General features: G+C 46.9%; 1 protein-coding gene across 1 annotated transcript in view; it reads right to left on the bottom strand.

Annotated features, from left to right (window-relative positions):
• The window catches only part of MAMLD1 (mastermind like domain containing 1), a 486280-nt gene that overhangs the window by 229865 nt on the left and 237281 nt on the right, over positions 1-19134 (bottom strand). The window lies entirely within an intron of this gene.

The raw sequence follows: 19134 nt of genomic DNA, 5'->3' as shown, positions 1-19134 counted from the left end.
ACAGAACCAATAGAAGAGAGAACGATGGGGTATATTGATTGATTTACTACCGTGTTTCCCCGAAAATAAGACCGGGTCTTATATTAATTTTTGTTCCAAAAGACGCATTAGGGCTTATGTTCAGGAGATGTCATCCTGAAAAATCATGCTAGGGCTTATTTTCCGGTTAGGGCTTATTTTGGGGGAAACATGGTATGAGAGGCTCACATGATTATGGAGGCTGACAAGTCCCAAGAGTTGCAGGGTGTGTTGGCAAGCTGGAGACTCAGGTGTAGTTCCAGTTTGAGTCTGAAGGCTTGAGAACCAGGAGAAACAATGGGTGGTTCCAGTCCAAAGGCTGGAAGGCTCAAACTTAAAAAGTTATACTTTTTAAATGACATTAGTAAGAGAAACAAAAACAAGTTACAAACTGGGAGAAAATATATGCAAATCATTTATCTGATAAGGGATTTGTAGCTAAGAAATATAAAAAAGTCTTACAAGTCCTTTTTCTCTTTCTTGCCTTCTTTTAGACGATTTCTTATTATTCCATTCTTTCTCTTCTCCACACTTGTCAATTGGTGCTTATATCTATATATCTGTATCTATCTATGTCTATCTATATCTATATTTATAGCTATATTTTTTTTTCACTAGTGGTTATCAAGGCTTTAGTTCAAGTTTGGAGGCAGGAGAAAGCCAGAGTCCTAGTTGAAAGGCAGTCAAGCAGGAAGAAAACTTTCACTCTAGACACCTTTTTGTTCTATTCAGGCCTTCACTGGATTGCATGAGTCCCACTCATAAGGTGAAGAGCAATCTGCTTTACTCAGTCCATCAATTTAAATGTTAATCTCATCCAAAATCACCCTCACAGAAACACCCAGAATAATGATTGACCAAATGTCTGGGCACTCAGTGGCCTAATCAAGTTGACATAAACTTTAGCCATCACAGATGGATTATTTTGTTTTTATTTTTAAATGAATTGATAAATGTTTTTAGATGATCTCAGTTTTAATTTCTGACATATTAAATATCAATAGATGCAATGTTCATAAGAATGTAAAGGGGATCCAGAGGCCAAAATATTTGAGAATCTTTTGCACTATTATTGAGATGAAGGGAGATCATTCCCAAACCCTGACCTTTGGCTTCTTCCCATCCATCTCAGTCCTAGAGGCACAACATGATTCCCTGTGAGCACGAGGCTCTGTCCTACCACTCCTACCACTCCTGATGACAGCACAGGAGGAGGAATGAGAAGTGTGCGGGGAAACAGCATGGACCCTAAAAGACACTCCCCAAGGTACCCCAGCCCAAGAGAGCTCTACTTGCTAATGGATTATCATTATTTCTACCAAAACAATCACCTTCATCTCCTCTCTCTCTCTTTCTTTCTCTCTGTCTCTTTCTCTCTCTCTACACACACACACACACACACAGGCAGAACCCAGAGCCACATGGAGCATTTCAATCAAGTACATACAGTTTGGAGGTTGACGTTTCCAAGTGGAGGAAAGCAATGTGCGCATTTGCAATTGTGCAGTGTGGCCACAAAGTTTGTCAGCAACCTGGTAAATAATTGTACCAAATGCAACATGGGCAAAAAAGTAAGCATTCAAAAATGGCTGCCTCCCTCCAGCCTTCTGAGCAATGCAAGGGATTCTAAAGTGTCATTGGGAAAAGGGAAATGCCGCTGAGGTATAAAGACTTTGGAGACGGACTTCAAAATGGAGCCAGCTCTTTAGGAGGTTCCAGGTTATACAGTAAGATTGAGGCAGAGGGTACTGGGCATTCAGTTACTTGGGAGATGGAAGAGGCATCAGGGGCCCCATGCCTGCGCACATATGAGCCGTGCTGTAGACTTAGAAGTATTTGCTTCTTGGGGCTTCGTGCTTACTTTCTCAACATCGTAATTTCCTTTACAAACAATAAAAAGCCCTTACATCTGCTCAGATATCAGTGGTTTACAAAACGTTTCTCCGGCCCTCCTTGCATCTGGCCCTCCCAACCATGGAAGGTGGATGGCGCAACTCTTACTCACAGCCCCCTCTGTGGATAAGGAAACTGGCACAGCCAGGTCGTACAACTGGAGAGAGGCCCCGGAGTCGGGACTGGCACCCAGGGCTGCCCTATTTTCTTAGGCCCCGTGGTACTTGTCCCCTAGCCACTGACACTTAAAGGACTCTACCTAGAGGCAAAGGCCATTGTCCCTCTGTTAGAGAGAACGCCAGTGGTGCCTCTAACCACTTAGCTCTTGTTCACACTAAAATGTGATCAACAGGCGTGAGCTGAGCCTCTCTCTGCTTTTCCATGGACAAAAGGGTTAGTAGACAAGAAAGACCTGAAGTCTGTGTCTCAGACTCTCCCTGTGTGTCTGCCCCCCGGCCTGGGCTGACAGGCATACAGCCTGGATCTTGTCTACCTCACTGAGGAAGCAAGCAAGCCCCGCACTGCAGCCACTGCCCAGGCCTTGGTTGGCCCCAGGGAACCTCCATTCCCAGTGAGCGCGTTCAGTTTAGCAGCCAGACCCTTTCTGGATTATAAGTGAGAAAACAAATAACAACTGAAATGTGGCCTACGAAGGCTTAGCAACCACACGCACAGGCGGTTGGGGACCCAGCAGGCCTCCTGCCAGCCGCCATACCCTGCAGAGAAGATGCATCTGAGGGAGATGAAGTGCCAGGGACTTGGGATAGGCGGAGAGGGATTAAGGTGGCTGAGGGGCAAAGCAGGTGGCCACCTGATGCTTTTATGAGGAGTTTAAAGTCCAGCTTAGCTACAGCTTAGGGAGCAGCTCCCCTGTCAACCTTCTCTGACCACCTGTGCCCCCCACCCCCATTCATGCACCCACGAAGGCATGCCCTCACCGCTACACATGCTCTTGTACAAGGTGACATACACTCATACCCATGCCCCCAGAGGCACCCCTGTTCACAGAGACCCACATACACACTCACACGCTCCAGCTCTGTTCCCTCACAACCTGGGCTTCCCTCTGTTGGAGCCCATAGTCCACTGGCCTAGAAATGCCCATTCGCAGCACAAGTGTCCTAATTCCCTTTGGAGAAGGCCCAGGGCAGGAGGGTCTCGCACATCTCCCAGGCTGCGGCTGCCACTCACACAGCCTTCCCTCTCTGGGACTTGCCCGGCAGCCTCTGCTCTCCATCCGCAGGCTCCTTAGGGAAGGCCTGCCTCGCACTAGGGTTCCAGGCCTCCGGGGAAGGTCTTCCCTGGCGGGACATGGCTCTCAGTCTGGACGGAGCAGTTTGCTTCCTTCTGCCGCTGCTGCCTCGCCCCAGGAGGGGCTGCATGAGCTCCTGTTCATAGCAGAAACTTGACAAGTGCTATGTGCCCCCCAAAAGAGGTTGGAGTCCTAACTCCCAGTACCTGTGGAAGTGACCTCGTTTGGAAATGGGATCTTTACAAAGGTAACCAAGTTAAGCTGAGGTCTTTAGGGTGGGCCTTAATCCAGGATGACCCATGTTCTTATCAAAGGGGGAAATGTGGACACAGACAGACACACACAGATACAGGGAGAACAGCAGCCACACGTCAAGGAACACCTGAGGCTGCCAGAAGCTTGGAGAGAGGCCTGGAGCGCATGCTCCCTCACAGCCCTGACAATGACCCAGCTCTGCTGGTACTTTGACTTCAGACTTCTCCATAAACCAGTATGAAAACTTGGACATGCACATACACCCTCCACACACACATATATATATTTGTTGTGTGTATTTTTGTGCATGTATATGTGTAGGTGTATATGTTTGTGTGTCTGTTTTTGAGTGTATCAATATGTGTGTGTATGAATATGTGTACATGTTGTATACACATTATACCTGTGTATATGTGCGCTTGTTTTATGTGTATGTATGTGAGTTTATGTGTGTGTTCATGTGTAGGCATGGATGTATGTGTATACATGTGCATACGAGCATGAGTGCTAGGGGCGTGCAGGTATGTACGAACATGCAGATGTGTGTTTGCATCTGGGTGTATCTTTATGGGTATAGTTGTGTGGAGGAGATGCAGCTATGCGTCTGCATATGAGTAGGGTGTGGATCGGTTTATGAATGTGTGTCTACTTCACGTGTATCTGGAATGTAGGCATGGAATACACATTGTGTGTGTTGGAGGCAGTATGTACGTGTGTGCATGTATACTCATATATCTGACTGTATCTGCACGGGTGTAGATGTTTATAAAGGTATGTAGAGGTATGATATGTATGTCTGTGTAGCTATATGTCTGTAACTGGGTGTATCTGTACACCTGTGGGTGTGGGGAGGGCATGAGGGTGTGTGTGGAGGTGTGCCTGTATCCAGGTGTATCTGCACAGGTATGTGTATGTATATTTGACCGGGTGTATGAAGGTTATGTATTTTAGTGCATGTATGTGCATGTGTGTTGGGCGTGCAGATGAATGTGTAGGTGTGTGTCTGTATCTGGGTGTATCTGCACAGGGGTGTGGAATGCATGTATATGTGCGTGTGTGTGTTGGGAGTGCAAATGGGTGTGAAGATGTGTATCTGTACCCAGGTGTATCTGCAGGGATGCAGATGGGAGGGAAATACATCTGTGTGTGGGGGTGGAAGGGGTGTGTCTGTTTGGCAGTTGTATATGGATGGTATCTGCCAGGGCGCTTGCATCTCAGCCCTCCGGGCCACTCATTCCCCCTCTTCCTTCTTACTAGGCTCCCACACGTGTAAAATGGAAAGAGCAACAGTTCCTATCTCACATGAAATTCACTTCCCCAACGTCAGATCTGTCCTGCGAGACCAAAGTCACAAGGCTCAAAAAGAGCCCTGCCTTGGACTCACCAAAGTGAAGACTCTGACTTCTTACAGTCTGCTTAGAAGATGCTGTAGGCAAAGGCAGGGAAAGGCTTCAGGCCTGGGCCCCCACTCTGGGTACCTGGCCCCCATCTCCCTTCAGCCAGATCTGTCCAAGGCACCACAGTGGGGTGTATCCCATCAGGACAACGACAGCTCCTCAGCCATCAACTTCTGTACTTAAACATGTTGGATGAGGTTGAGAAAAGAAACACCGAATTTAATAAAGCCCAGGAACTAGGAGAGCTCTCCAACCCAAATCAATCCTCGATGTGTTTTTAATTAAGTTATAGCCCTTGTGATTAAAGAGTGTGAATTTCATTACTGTGACCATTTATCAAAGAGCATACCTGCTGAACCTTTCCAGTAGACAGGGAAGAAGGCATTTTATTCTCAACACCAAGTGCCCTGCTTCTATCTTGACTGACTCATCACGGAGAATTGTCTCCCCTCTCAAGCTGCCACCCACTCAGTAATAACAAAACCATGGCTACCCCCACGTCGCCCATCAATAGGCCAAGGCAGGTGAGTATGCTGATTTGGTTCGAGTGTTCCTCCAACCCCAACCAGCTAGCTGCCCTGCTGCCAAAGCCCAGCCTAGGCCTCAGGGGTCAGGATGCATAGAGCAGGGAACCTGAGCACTCTCAAACGTGGGGGCTGGCCTGCCTTGAAACGTTGGGGTGCTTCAAATGTTGTCCCGGCCACAGCTCAGGTGGCTGCCTCTGCCAGTTTCCAGACGTCTGCGTTGTACCTGTGTTTTTTATGTTTTTCAAGATCATTTCACTAAAGTATTATATTCGGAAATGTGCCCAGATCATGTGTATAGGAATGCTTTATATATTCTAGATAGTTTTCTCGGCTGTATATGCTGGACATGTATCTATCTCAAAAAACTATCCAGAATATATAATATATAAAGAATTTCTATAAACCAGTATGAAAAAGACAGACACCTCAACAAAAACTTTGCCAAAGGACCTGAATATATATACATATGTATGGAAAATATCTCTTCCCCTCTCTGAGGATGGCCTTTTCCCGCTCTTAATTTTGGATACAATTTTAATTTTAATGTATTATATTTTGTATATCTAATTTATTATATTTTTAATAAGGTTAGTGCATTTAGTATCCCACTAAAGCTATCTTTGTCTAAAGTCATGAGGATGTTTACTTGTGTTCCTCTAAAATATTTACTTTTTTACCTTTTCCACTTCACCTAGAATTGGTTTGGGTGTATGACATGAGGTAGGAGTCACAGTGTGTTTTCCACATGATATTCAATTGACGCATAATAATTTATTGAAGACACAATCATTTTCATAAACCAGGTAACAGTATATTTATGGGTCTATTTCTGGACTCTTTATTCTGTTACATTTTCAAATTGACTTTTGACTGTCCTTGCATCAATACCACATTGTCTTATTTATTGTAGCGTGCTTGATGCCTGGCAGTGTAAAACAAATAAATAAATAAAGCCTGCCTGGATTTTTATTGGCATTGTGTCAAATCTGTGGACTAATGTGAAGAAAACGGATATAGTTACAGTATTTGGTCTACCAACCTATTAATAATGGCATATCTTTCCTTTTACTTAGATTGTTTTAATTTCTCTTGATAATGTTTTCTTGTTTTCAGTGTAGAAGTTTTACACATCTTTCATTTATTTCTAGGATTAGTTCTAGGTATTCGACGACTTTTGATATTGTAAATGGTATCTTTTCTAATTTCATTTTCTATTTTTTTGTTGCTGATATGTAAAAATATAACTGATTCTTATAGATTGACTTTGTAACCTGCTACTTTATGAATCTAATAGTTTGTCTCTGGATTCTACTGGATTTATTATGTATCCAAATATGTAGTTTGTGAATAGAGACTGATTTATTTTCTACTGAACTGGATTACACCTCTGGTACAATATAGAACAGAAAAGTGGTGATAGTGGGCAACTTTTTCTCATTTCCAATCTATGGGGAAATTTTTAATATTTTATTGTTGATTATGATGGTTGCTGCACTGTTTCCCCAAAAATAAGACCGGTCTTATATTAAGCTTTGCTCCAAAAGATGTGTCAGGGTTTATGTTCAGGGGATGTCATCCTGAAAAATCATGCTAGGGCTTATTTTCCGGTTAGGTCTTATTTTCGGGGAAACATGGTAGCTTTTTGTAGCTTCCTTTCAGGTTAGAAAATTCCCTTTTATTCCTAGCTTGTGAAGAGATTTTTGTTTCTGTGTGTTTTATCATGGATGGCTGTTGAATATTGTCAAATTCTCTTCTATTTAAATAATTGTATGATTTTCTCCTTTTCCTCTGTTAATATGATTGATTGATTTTCTACCCACTCATGCCTGGAATAAACCTCAATTGGTTGTGTTTTTTGTTGTTGTTGTTTTCACCCCAGAAGCAGACACTAGATGAAGAATTGGAATACAAGGAGTTGATTCCTGAAAACATGAGAAGGAATATGAATGTGAAGTGTTTTTCTCTCTCTCTCTCTCTCTCTCTCTCTCTCTCTCTCTCTCTCTCTCTCTCCACACACACACAAATTGGGCAATAAATATATATGAATATATATATATATATATATATATATATATATATATATATATATATATATATATATATATTATCCATAAGCATGTATATGAATGAAATCTGAATGGAGATATAGCTATATGTATATATTATATATGTGTATATAAATAAATACATCAATACATACTGTATGTATATATGTACTGGATTTAATTGACTAATATTTTGTTAAGGATTTGTGAAACTATGTTCATGAGAGAAATTGGTTTATAATGTTCCTTCCTTGTAATATCCTGTCAGGTTTTGGAATCAAGGGTATCCTCCTTTTTTCTTTTCTCTGCAAGAGCTTACGAGTATGTAAGGTTAGTGTTATCTCTTCCTTAAACATTTGGAGGGATTCTCAAGTGAATCCATCTGTGTCTGGGGGTTCTTTGTGGGATGGCTTTTAACTAATATGCAATTTCTTTAATAGATATTGGACTACTCAAAATTTCTGTTTCTTCTTCTGTCAGCTTTGGAAGTGGTATCTATTTGGTTTTTTTAAATATAAGAAAAAGAAACCTCTAAGCACATGAGAACACCAACCTTGGGATATTATGTCAGATAAATGACCTTGGCAGAGACGTAGCCAGTTTCTGTGCTTTGTCCAGAGATGCAAAAGGTTAAGTATATTTATGATAGGAACATAAAATGATCTGGAGACAAATGCTAATGCATTGACTCTAAAGCATTTCTGTGTTATCAACAGCCCTCCATAATTATGTAAATTGGCAATAAATGATTGGCATTCACAAATGTGCCTTGGAGCACATATGGATAATTAGCAGAGCACTGAGAAAGCCAGTTGTAGAAGGCAATTGTGACAAATCCACAAAAATAAGGATTCTCGATTAATAGTTAATGATACATGTCAGGGGTAGTAGAGAAATTGGGCCACTCCTCCTCCAGAGTGTGTTCTCCTTTCTCTCTTCAGCCAGTCCTCCCTGCAATGCGGAGCTCTACCTGACCCACCACCAAGACTAGGAAATGGAAAACTCCAGGCCAGAATGCCACAGAAGTCTATTACAAAGCAAGATTCAACAGCTCCCTTCTCTATTTGCAAATGGGCTGGAAGAACACCAGCAAGAAGGTTCCTATGTGAAGCCTGTTTAAAAGCCACGATGTTTAATGAGTATGCAGCTGGGGTTTCATTACTAACACAAATCATCAGTAGTACCCAAGTCACAGGCAGTCACTCCCCTCTCATCTTTTGGAAACAATTCATAGAGAAAGAGCATGTCAATTTTATAGTTCCGACAGTCTGATGTTTAGAAGAATGCAAGGCATCAGTGCTATTAAAATCAAATGAGGTTTGATTGAAGGGCCCACAGAGCACGGAGACAGCCCTTTTTAAATAATCTGTGCACACAGGTTACATGGTGGTGGCATGGAAACTGATGAAAGAACAAAGGCGTTTAAGAGAATTACCTGGTGTGTACAGATTTCAGACTGTCTCACGCCATGAGATACTGTGTGTAGGCGGATGTGTTTAATACACTTCCATTCCTAGAATGCAGGAGCAATTCAGAGCAGTGAGGTAAGATGTAGCTGAAACCTCTTGTGGACGGATGGAGCTGGGGAGTGGGCTGAGGCGGGGGCACTCAGCCTTTTCAAGAGTCTGCTGACTTTAATGAGCCCTGGCCAATTTTAATGCTTTTTGTTGGCTCAGAGAGAGTCTTTCTGGGGACAGAAGTCCCCAGTACAACAGTGATTAACAGGGGAGTTTGGAGCCTAGATCCAGGTTCTGTTGGACCACTGGCTTGTTGCATGTCCAGTGAGATTCTCACCCACGTCACAATTCTTCAAGGTGGTAAGTAGGTAAAAATCCCCTTGTAGGTGAAGAGCTCTGGAGGTGCAAGTATTTGGTAGCTGGGGAAAGTATGGTACTTTTGGTTCTTTAGGTCTTTGCCCCTGAGCCAAGTCACTGAAGCTTTTGACAAAAAATAGTCTGAAAATCGAGACTTGGGTCATAAGAAGACCTTGATTGAGGTCCTGTTTCTGTCAATAAATCCAATAAATCACTGGGTGACCTGGGGCAATTTCTGCCCTACACAGTGTCCCCAAATGCCCAATGGGAGGATCCCCTGATTTCTAGGACAGCAATTCTCAAGCTTTTGGGTCTCAAGGTCCCTTTACACTCTTAACAATTATCAAGGATCCCAAAGAGCTCTTGGCTCTATCTATTGATATATACAGTTTTAGGAATTTAAACGGAGAAAACTATTTATTCATTCATATTAAAATAACAGTAATAAACCCATTACATGGTAACACAAACAACTATATTTTCCCAAACACAAATGATCAGTGAGAAGACTGACATTGTTTTTACATTTTTGCAAATCTCTCTAATGTCAGGCTTAATAGAAGACAGCTGGATTCTTGTATCTGCTTCTGCATTCAATCTGTAGTAATGTCACATGTTGTGTTGTCTCCAGCAAAAATTCACTGTGCAATGGTGAGAGAAAAGAAAGTAGAAAAGACAAACATATCTTGGTATTACTGTGAGAAGACTTTTGATCTTGTGGGTCCCAGAAATGTCCTCAGGGACCCTCATGGGCCTTGGACCACACTGTGTGAAGCACTGCTCTAGAATCACCGGAATTGTGTCCCCACGTTACTCTGTTACTGAACACTGCACTCCCCACTCGAGATCCAGTCCAGGACCAGGTATGCTGCTCCCCAAAAGCTGGCTATATATTGATGCTTGAGCTTTTCCCAGGAGGGGGCAGATTCCCCACCCCCAAATCCTGAAAGCAGTGAATAGTTTTATTTCCAGGATCTTTACCTTGCATTGGGGTTGGGCCACAGAAAAGACTCGGTCCGTCCACCTACCAACTCAGGGTCTGTCACTAGTGCCAAGTTGCCTTACACAGTTCACAGAGGAAGAAAACAACCAATAGAAACAAGCAAACAAATACAGAAAAGGTATACTCAGTTTCCTGTCTGAGGAAGGGAATGCCTAATGCAGACATCAACGTCATGTGGAATGGGCCTTAGAAACGGTGGGGCTGCTCTAGAGTGGGGTTGCATTCAGAACACCTGCGCAAGGAAAGTAAGCTGATAATGCTTCAGCCAACACGGCTGTGTGGCCCCAGGCTGTCTTGGGGAATAATAGCCAGGTCCTGTCCACACCGACATTTCTCCCCGCTCCCCTCTTCTCTGTGGATCCTGTCTCCACACTGGCATGATGAGGAGGAGGGAAGGCCATAACCAGAAAGGGCCTTTGTGTTCCCAGTTTCTCACAAGCTTAGCTGAAGCCTCTCCCCACCAAAGGTAGTAACCGATGTGACTTTCCTGGGTTTGGGTAGAGAGACAACTGGTTCCCTTTGAAAGCTTTGCTGGTAATCTTCATGGTCTCTGCCAAGCCCCGGGAGCCAGCTGTGGTCGTGCACTGAGGTGGCTTTGCCAATCTTTCCATTCGGAGCTTTGCTGTACCTTGCCTACCACCTTTCAGCTTCTGGATAAAAACTGTGACCTGGCCCAAGGTAGGCTGGCCAGCTGAGGATGACGATAGGGCCTGATTCATCAAAATGACTGTGGATAACAACTGGCAGAGGGCCAGAATGGCACCAATGCCAAGGCTGCTGGCCACGATCTTATGGTATCTTGTAGAGGAAGAAGTAAAGGATGGTTGCACCGGCAGCGAAGGGGTGACAAGCACAGAATGCTGTAATGGCTACTCAGAGAACAATGATTATGTGCCATTTCCTGTGCCACTGTGCTGAGGGCCTCATACTCATGATCCTCTGTATATATACGTGGATCTCCCTGGAACCACTACACAGCAGAGCAGGTAGGGAAATTTTGGCCAATTGAGATGATCTCTGGCTAGTGCCTGAAATCCAAGCCCAAATGGCTGCCACTCACCCAGGGACCTTGTACTCTCCACTGTCACTCATTGGGACAGGGTGGGAGGAGCTAGTCGGCTTAGGGGCAAGTTCAGCTTGGAAAGCATTTATCAAGACATACCGGAGAAGGCCATGGAGGCAGAGTCCCTGGGCCATGGGTGACTGAACTGAGGGGACTGGAGCTCCATAGGAAGGGCGACAAGAACCAGTCTCAGTGCTGGCAGGCTTCACTCAATAGCTTACAAAATGCCGTGACATCCATCGTCTCCCTGGAACCTCCCATTAAGCCCATGAGGTCAGCAGGGCAGAATCCTCATCCCATTGGTAAAATGAGGAAACTGAGGGTCAGAGAAGTGCAGTGACTTAATTGCCCAAAAACCTGTACATGGGGTGGGAGGCTGAATACTGGCCGCGAAAGGTATCCACGTCCTAGTCCCTGGAACCTGTGACTGTTATACGGCAAAAGGGACTTTGCAGATGTGATTAATTAATACCTTGATAAGGAGGGATGGTCCTGGGTTTTCTGATGGGCCCTAAATGCTATCACAAGGGCCTTATAAGAGGGAGAAAAAGTAGAGAACAAGGCAGTGTGATGGCGGAAGGAGAGATTGGAGTGATGCACTTTGAAGATGGAGGAGGAAGCCACAAGCCAAGGAATGTAGGCACCATTAGAAGCTGGAAAGCGCAAGGATATGGATTCTCCCCTCAGAGCCTACAACAGCAATAGCCCTGCTGACCCCTTAACTTCAGCCAAGTGAAAGTGGCTTGTGCCCTCTGGAACTATAAGACAGTAAATGTACACTGTTTTAAGCCACTAAATTGGTGGTCAATTGTTACAGCAACCACAGGAAACCCATACAGGTGGCTAGTGGCGAAGCTGGGACAGAAGGCAGCTTTCTCATCACCCAGACAGGGATAGAAGCCCCCCTCTACTCTTGACAAAGTCTCCCCAGGGCCTGCATGCATGTGCGGGGAGGATGGGAAGACTTCAGGAGAAGATGATGATGGTTCAGGAGCAGGAAGCTGCCGGGAGCCACCAGCTCGAAGTCCCTTGCTTAAGGCTCGTCACTTGATTTATCCGAACGCTTCAAGGAAGGGACTAGAAGCATGGAGGCCAAGGCCTGTCTTTGGCCCGAAGGGCTGGGACAGTTAGTCCATTGCTGACTGGATGACAATCTTGCTGATTAAGACTGCACCAGTGACTTCTGGATTCTGTCACCACCTCCTTCATTGATTCCTAGTTGCACCTGCTGACCTCAGGTGGCCTCTGTCTGACTCCAGGTTCATGCGGCACTGAGGTAAGGACAGTCCAGGAGGGGAGTTTGACACAGCACTCACCCTCCAGTAGGGGTGAAAATCAGCCATTCTCCTAGAAGAAAGGAGACCTTTGGGACTTTCAGGGGATTCTTCCTTCTGGTGTGACCTCCAGAGCAGGCCAGAATGGGAAGGAGTGAGTTCGATATTCTTCCCAAGTCCCTCCCCATCTCCCTTCCTTGGAGCCTCTCTCTGTACTAGCTCTTGCTCTATTGCCTTTTCCCCAGCTTCATTTTAAGTCCCTCAAACTTCCTAGCTCTGAAAACAACTCTCTGGTCGAGGGTTGGATTGCAGAACTTTTAAAAACCACTTTGGGGGCCAGCACAGTGGTTCAGGCAGTTGGAGCTCCATGCTCCTAATGCCGAAGGCTGCCGGTTCAATTCCCACATGGGCCAGTGGGCTCTCAACCACAGGTTGCCGGTTCAACTCCTTGAGTCCCGCAAGGGATGGTGGGCTCCGCCCCCTGCAACTAACATTAAACATGGCACCTTGAGCTGAGCTGCCTCCCAGATGGCTCAGTTGGTTGGAGCGCGTCCTCTCAACCACAAGGTTGCCAGTTCGATTCCTTCACTCCCACAAGGGATGGTGGGCTGCGCCCCCTGCAACTAAGATTGAACACGGCACCTTGAGCTGAGCTGCCGCTGAGCTCCCAGATGGCTCAGTTTGTTGGAGCGGGTCCTTTCAACCACAGGGTTGCCGGTTCGACTCCCGCAAGAGATGCTGGGCTGTGCCCCCTGCAACTAGCAATGGCAACTGGACCTGGAGCTGAGCTGTGCCCTCCACAACTAAGACTGAAAGGATAACAACTTGAAGCTGAACGGCACCATCCACAAATAAGATTGAAAGGACAACAACTTGACTTGGGAAAAAAAGTCCTGGAAGTACACAGTGTTCCCCAATAAAGTCCTGTTCCCCTTCCCCAATAAAATCTTAAAAAAAAAAACCCAACACTTTGAATCCTTAAGGTGTCTACAAGACGGGGGGTGGGCAGAAACTGCTTCTCAATTTGAGCAATGGCAGGAGTTGGGGAGACACATTTTGGGACCTCTGGCCACCAGCACCACAAAGTTACATGGTGGCTGCTCTCACCTCATCTGCCAACTTCCACCCGCCTCTTGAGAAACCCCAGCAAGTTCCAGAGCTTGGGCCAATTCGAAAAATCAGTTCCAATTTCAAGGCTCTATCTCGAACAGGCACTTCCAAGTCATTTCCTTAAGCTTCCACTATATTCCAAACTAAGATTCAGTTAACGTCTCTGAAACACAAACTTTGCGTTTTGGGACTCTGCTTTTCTCTAAAGTTCCCAGTGCATGGAAGGAGTTGACTTCCACTGACCATTGACTGGAATGGAAATATCCTAGAGCTTGCCAAGCTGGACCCTGGCATGCATCAGCACTTGGCACACATGCGCCCACCGAGCGGGTTTTACACCATCTGAGCGCTGAGGCGGTGGGGCGGGTGACTTCTCACATGCCCCTTTTCCAGGAACGCAGGCCACCCCGCCTCCATCTGCATCTCCAGCATCTGTGAAACATATCATTTCTAAAGTACTTTCACAAACATATTTCATTTCCCCCCTGCCATTATTCTGTGCATTATCCTGGACCACGTCCTTGTCCCTCTTCACAGGTCAAGGGCACCACCAGGGCCACCCAGCCAGCCCAGGACTGGAACTCCCAGAATCGTGAGGCTGGAAGTGCCTTGGGAGATTACTGTTGTCCACCCTGCCCTGTTCTATCGAGGTGGTTCACCCTCTCAAAGAGTAAACAGGCCCCGCAACTTGCTGGGCCAGCCTGGAGAGGAGTCACGTGTCCTGCTTTTGAGAAATTGCCAGGGTGCAGCAAAGAAGGGGTGTGTGCCTGTGAGCTGGGAGAAAGGCTGCTCCCGCCTTCGGCCAGGCCACAAATCTCGGGGCTGGGAGGAGGGTCCAAAGTCAGCGCAGATGCGCTGGCTTTACACAGCGGAGTGTGCTGCTGAAGACTGGTGGGTCAGTGGCTGTTTTGTAAATTGAATCTTTAACCCCCCTGAGGCGCCATCTATTGCAGCCCCGTGAGAACTCCTTTTATGAAGCAAAGGGTCTTCTTGTAATGCAAATCACCCACTCTTAATTGGCCTGCTTGGTAACTCCGGTGCCTTTAATTGCTTAAGAGGACCATGTCCCTTTGTCACCAATAGTACATTTTTATTTTGTTTAGTACAAAAGTGGGAAAGTGCCACCATCAACTCAGACCTCGCTGCTGCTGCCTCCAGACCAGGAGAAGGCCCACCTGGGCCTTGGAGCAGACCCAGTGGGCCTGCCACCTCCCCACCCCCGCCCCGTGGAGGTGGGTATAGAGCAGTTAATCGGGAAACTGGGAGTGCAGGTGGCACTCCGTACCACCTGGAGCCATCTCCCAGAGTGTGCCCATATCCTCCGAGGCTGGCAAAGAATACAAATGGCACGGTTACTGGGCCCCCTCAGGAGCCCACAAGAGCAAATTAAAAGGCATACACACGCCTGGAATAAAGGGCCCTCTTCTTGTAGCTAATCACCCAAATTGGTCACTGGATTGTCCCCTCCCCCGTTTGGTGAAAGAACATGGTCTTTCTCTTGTTCTGTTCCATCTCTGCCTTCTCAGAAGTGTGCTGGTGGGGTGGGGGGCTGCGTTTTGCAGGGGCTCCCCCTCCCCTCAGGCCCTCACTTTCGCCCCAGCATGAGAGCATCAGTTTGTCCTGTCTGACACAGGACACATCGGATCAGCCGTGGCCCCAAGGCCACACAGGTGTGAGGAGTAGCCTGGCATCTTCAACAATGCCTCCTGCAGGGCCCTTTGCAGGTTGTAAAATGCTTCCACTTCCCTCTCTGCGTGTGTTTCACACCCTATCAGGCTCACTGCCGCCACTTTTACCTCCGTGAAGTGGCCTGAAGTGACAGACGCGCTAGTCAGAGCTCAAACCCAGGACTGTCGTTCCAGAAACCGGGTGGGGACCCTGTGTGCTTCAGGACCCACTGCCTCCTGAGGGTGTGTGTTTCTGTAGGGTCAGGGGAGAGCCCCTTTGCAGTCCCTTAAGGAAGTCTGGGTAGCCCCGAGGGCAGAAGCAGGAACGGCAAGACGCCTGTGACTGCTGGGAGGGGCCCCTGGGGCTTGACTTAACACTGTGTCCCAGCAACAAATATTAGCCAGGCACACAGGAGATGCCTTCTCAAAGCTTGCTGAAAGCAGGCAGGAGGTAGGCCTCCTGGAAGAGCCTGCCCCTGCCGAGGGCCTCCTACAGAGTCCCCCGTTTCCCCTGCCAGGTTTGTGATGGCTTTGCAACAACCTGATCACCAGGGTCACTTTTCCCTTGAGTTCTGGAGAGTCTAGACCAGCTGCGCTCTTGCCTCCAGTCTTGCTGCGGGCACTTAGCTCTGTGAGTGTCCTACAGGGGCTCAGCAAAGGGAACCCAGGTGGGGTGGCCTGTGATCTTGGAGGTGATGGGAAATCCTAATACTCATACTATAGTGTGTTGAATGGCAGCCTCAACAAGATACGTGCACCCAGATCCTAGGAATGGGACCTTATTTGACAAAAGGCCTTTGCAGATGTAATGAAATGAAAGATCTGGAGCTGACGTATTCTGGTTTATCCAGGTGGGCCCTCAATCCAACGGCAGGTGTCCTTATGAGACGGGGGTAGAAGGAGATTGGAAACATAGGGGAGACGGCCATGTGTAGGAGGCCGAGGTGGAATGATGCGGCCACAAGCCAAGGAAGCCTGGGGCCAGCAGAAGCTGGAGGAGGCAAGGAAGGAATCTACTCTAGAACCCTCCTAAGGAATGTGGCCTGGCTGACACCTTCATTTCAGACTGTGGCTTCAGAACAGTGAGAGGATAAATACATTATATGCATAAATTTCTGCATAAATGAATACATTTCTGCTATTTTAAGCCAACAAATGTGTGGTAATTTCGTAGGGCAGCAACAGGAAACCAATACACATACCATAGCAACAATGCCAAGGATAGGGAGAAGGAAGAAAGGAGGAAAAAACACACAATCAGAAGCAAAGCTACCACTTACTGAGCCTCTACCAACAGCCAGGCAGACATCCAGGGCCAGGCAGGCACTGTCCTGGTGCCCTCATAGCACGACCCTATGTCATGGCTGTATCATAAGAAGCAAGCCCTTCCTACAGCCCCCCTGCACAGAGAGAAGTGGACCCAGGATGGGAACCCCAACACGGGGACTGCAGACCTGCCCCGTCATGCAGATGGGGATCCCAGCAGGGCTGCTTGGGGGCCCTGCCAGCAGTCTGCACTAACTGTGCACTTCAGATGGGGAAAGGTAGGATCAGGGTTGTCAGAGAAGCACAAAGAACCACCCAGAGTCTCTGCGGGTTCAGGAGAGAGACCTGGAGGAGATGGCCATGGAGCTGGCCTTCAGGAAGGGGATAGGTACAGCCCAGCTCAACTGCACCTCGTCAGTCCCTCCGCAAACATCACAGAGCTGGCTGCAGGGGAAAGTGGGAGCGTGGGGCAAGTGCTCTGCTGGATCTAGCCCTGAGGTGGGCCTTCCCCACACCGTTTTCAAACTTCTCAGTAATCAGCCAGGAAATTGGACACACCTCCAATGCACCCACCCCCCATCATTTTTTCTCTCCACAGACTCTCAATAACCAGTTCTGTCAGTTCACTTCCTAAATAGTCCCCTCATGCTGCTGGCTTCCCTGCCACTTCAGTCCAGGCCTCGGACCCCTCCCAGGGATGGATGTGGCGGCTTCTTTCCCTTGTCCCCCATTTGCACCCACAAGCATGTTCTTGCACTGACTCCCATGGAACAGAAAAGCATCACCAGGACAGCCCAGTTACATTACTTACTCAGCTTGCTCTTGGTGATGGCATGATTTGAGTTGGGAACTGGAGCTACCGGGGTGGGGAGGGGGCAGAAGTGTCGCTTGTGACTGATGGATGAAGCAGGCTGTGCTGGCAGAGCAGCTGGCTCACCTCAGCCGCTAGTGTTTGGGAGCCTGGCGGCAAAGAGGCTTTTCAGAGCCACAGGCTTTCTCACATGTTAACACCAATGCTCCTCACTCTCCATGGGCACCTTCAGTGCCGTTTGGTTTCCTCTTTATTTCTGTCTGAAAAACCATTATGCAAGTATTTGCATCTTATCAATCACACTGTCCTAAAATTGAGGACACAGTATTTGGATGGCCGAGAACCTTGACTTTGTTTTTATGGGCTGTTCAGGACATCTGGAGCAGCTGATTATTTTAGCCTGTAATAGTCAAATACACCCACAGCTATTTTTTTTTTAATCTTCCTTATTAAAATCCTTGCAGGAAAAGTAACTTTTTATTGCAAGTTTAGAATTCTCTAGCCCCTAGCCCTTTGCTGTGTTTTTATAATATAATGATTGAGAGCAGAAAATGTTTAGGAGCTCAGCAGTCCCATCAGAGCAGAGCACTGCCTGGCATTACATCCTTTTTTTTTTTTTTTTTTTTTAATTTATCATGCTTATTTGCATGGCTAGCACCTCGCCCAGGACCAACGCCTGAGCTCATGGAAGGCAGGCATTCGTCCTTTACACTGCTGTCCCCCCTGCAATGGCTAGCACCTACCGTGTTTCCCCGAAAATAAGACCTAGGTAGACCATCAGCTCTAATGCGTCTTTTGGAGCAAACATTAATATAAGACCCAGTCTTATTTTACTATAAGACCGGGTATAATATAATACAATACCAGGTCTTATATTAATTTTTGCTCCAAAAGATGCACTAGAGCTGATGGTCTGTCTAGGTCTTACTTTTGGGGAAACACGGTAGTAGGTGCTATACATGTCTGACCTTTGTGTGTGTGTATATTTTACTGAGTAAGTGAATGAATGAGTTCATTGGGACCTGAGGCTCAGAAAAGTTCCAAACTAATAAGGGGCAGAGCTGAGACACGCCCCCACCTCCACCCCCGCCAGCTGATGTCAGAGTTCATGCTCTCCGCTGCCCACACCATAGTGATGGCAGGATGGAGTTTTTGGGCTGACGCTCCTATGGGAGCAAGTGTGAAGAGCCTGAGGGGCTGAGAAAAAGCTGTGGACAAACACAGACAGCTAGTCTCTGAGGGGGCTGTGCATCGTGATTAGCGGGGCTGAGTCAGGGGGCTTCTGGGGACAGACTCCAGGGGTGAGGTTTAGTTGGGGATTGGGTATGATGTCTAGCTGTGAGCTTGGGGGTGAGGTGTACTTTCCCAGCACCTAGAGGAGCTGAAAGGATGAGATCTGGCCTTGGCTAAAGCAAGGAGGAAGCAGGAAGGGGATGTGAGGGACATCTGTGAAGGCTGAGGCAATCTGAGCAATATCTGCACTTATCTCAGGTGTTGACAGAATGAACCCCTAGTCCCTATGCCAAGACAACTGCAGTTCTTCAAAGAGTAGGCAAGGGGGATGCCTGAGACACTCTGGACCAGGGGCACCCTGCAGAAAAGGGACAGCAGGAGAGGGCAGGGCAAAGGTCAGAATCTCTGCATGCCATCTGCTATGCTGGGTGAGTCTGGACCCCTTCTCTCTCAGCTGCTTTTCCTTCCCTTTTCCCCTCTTGGAATTGGACAATTTCCTTGCCAAC

Source organism: Rhinolophus sinicus, chromosome X (genome assembly GCF_036562045.2).
Source record: "Rhinolophus sinicus isolate RSC01 chromosome X, ASM3656204v1, whole genome shotgun sequence".
Taxonomy (NCBI): Eukaryota; Metazoa; Chordata; class Mammalia; order Chiroptera; family Rhinolophidae; genus Rhinolophus; species Rhinolophus sinicus.
The sequence above is the reverse complement of the archived record's forward strand: the minus strand, read 5'-3'. Positions and strand labels throughout refer to the sequence as shown.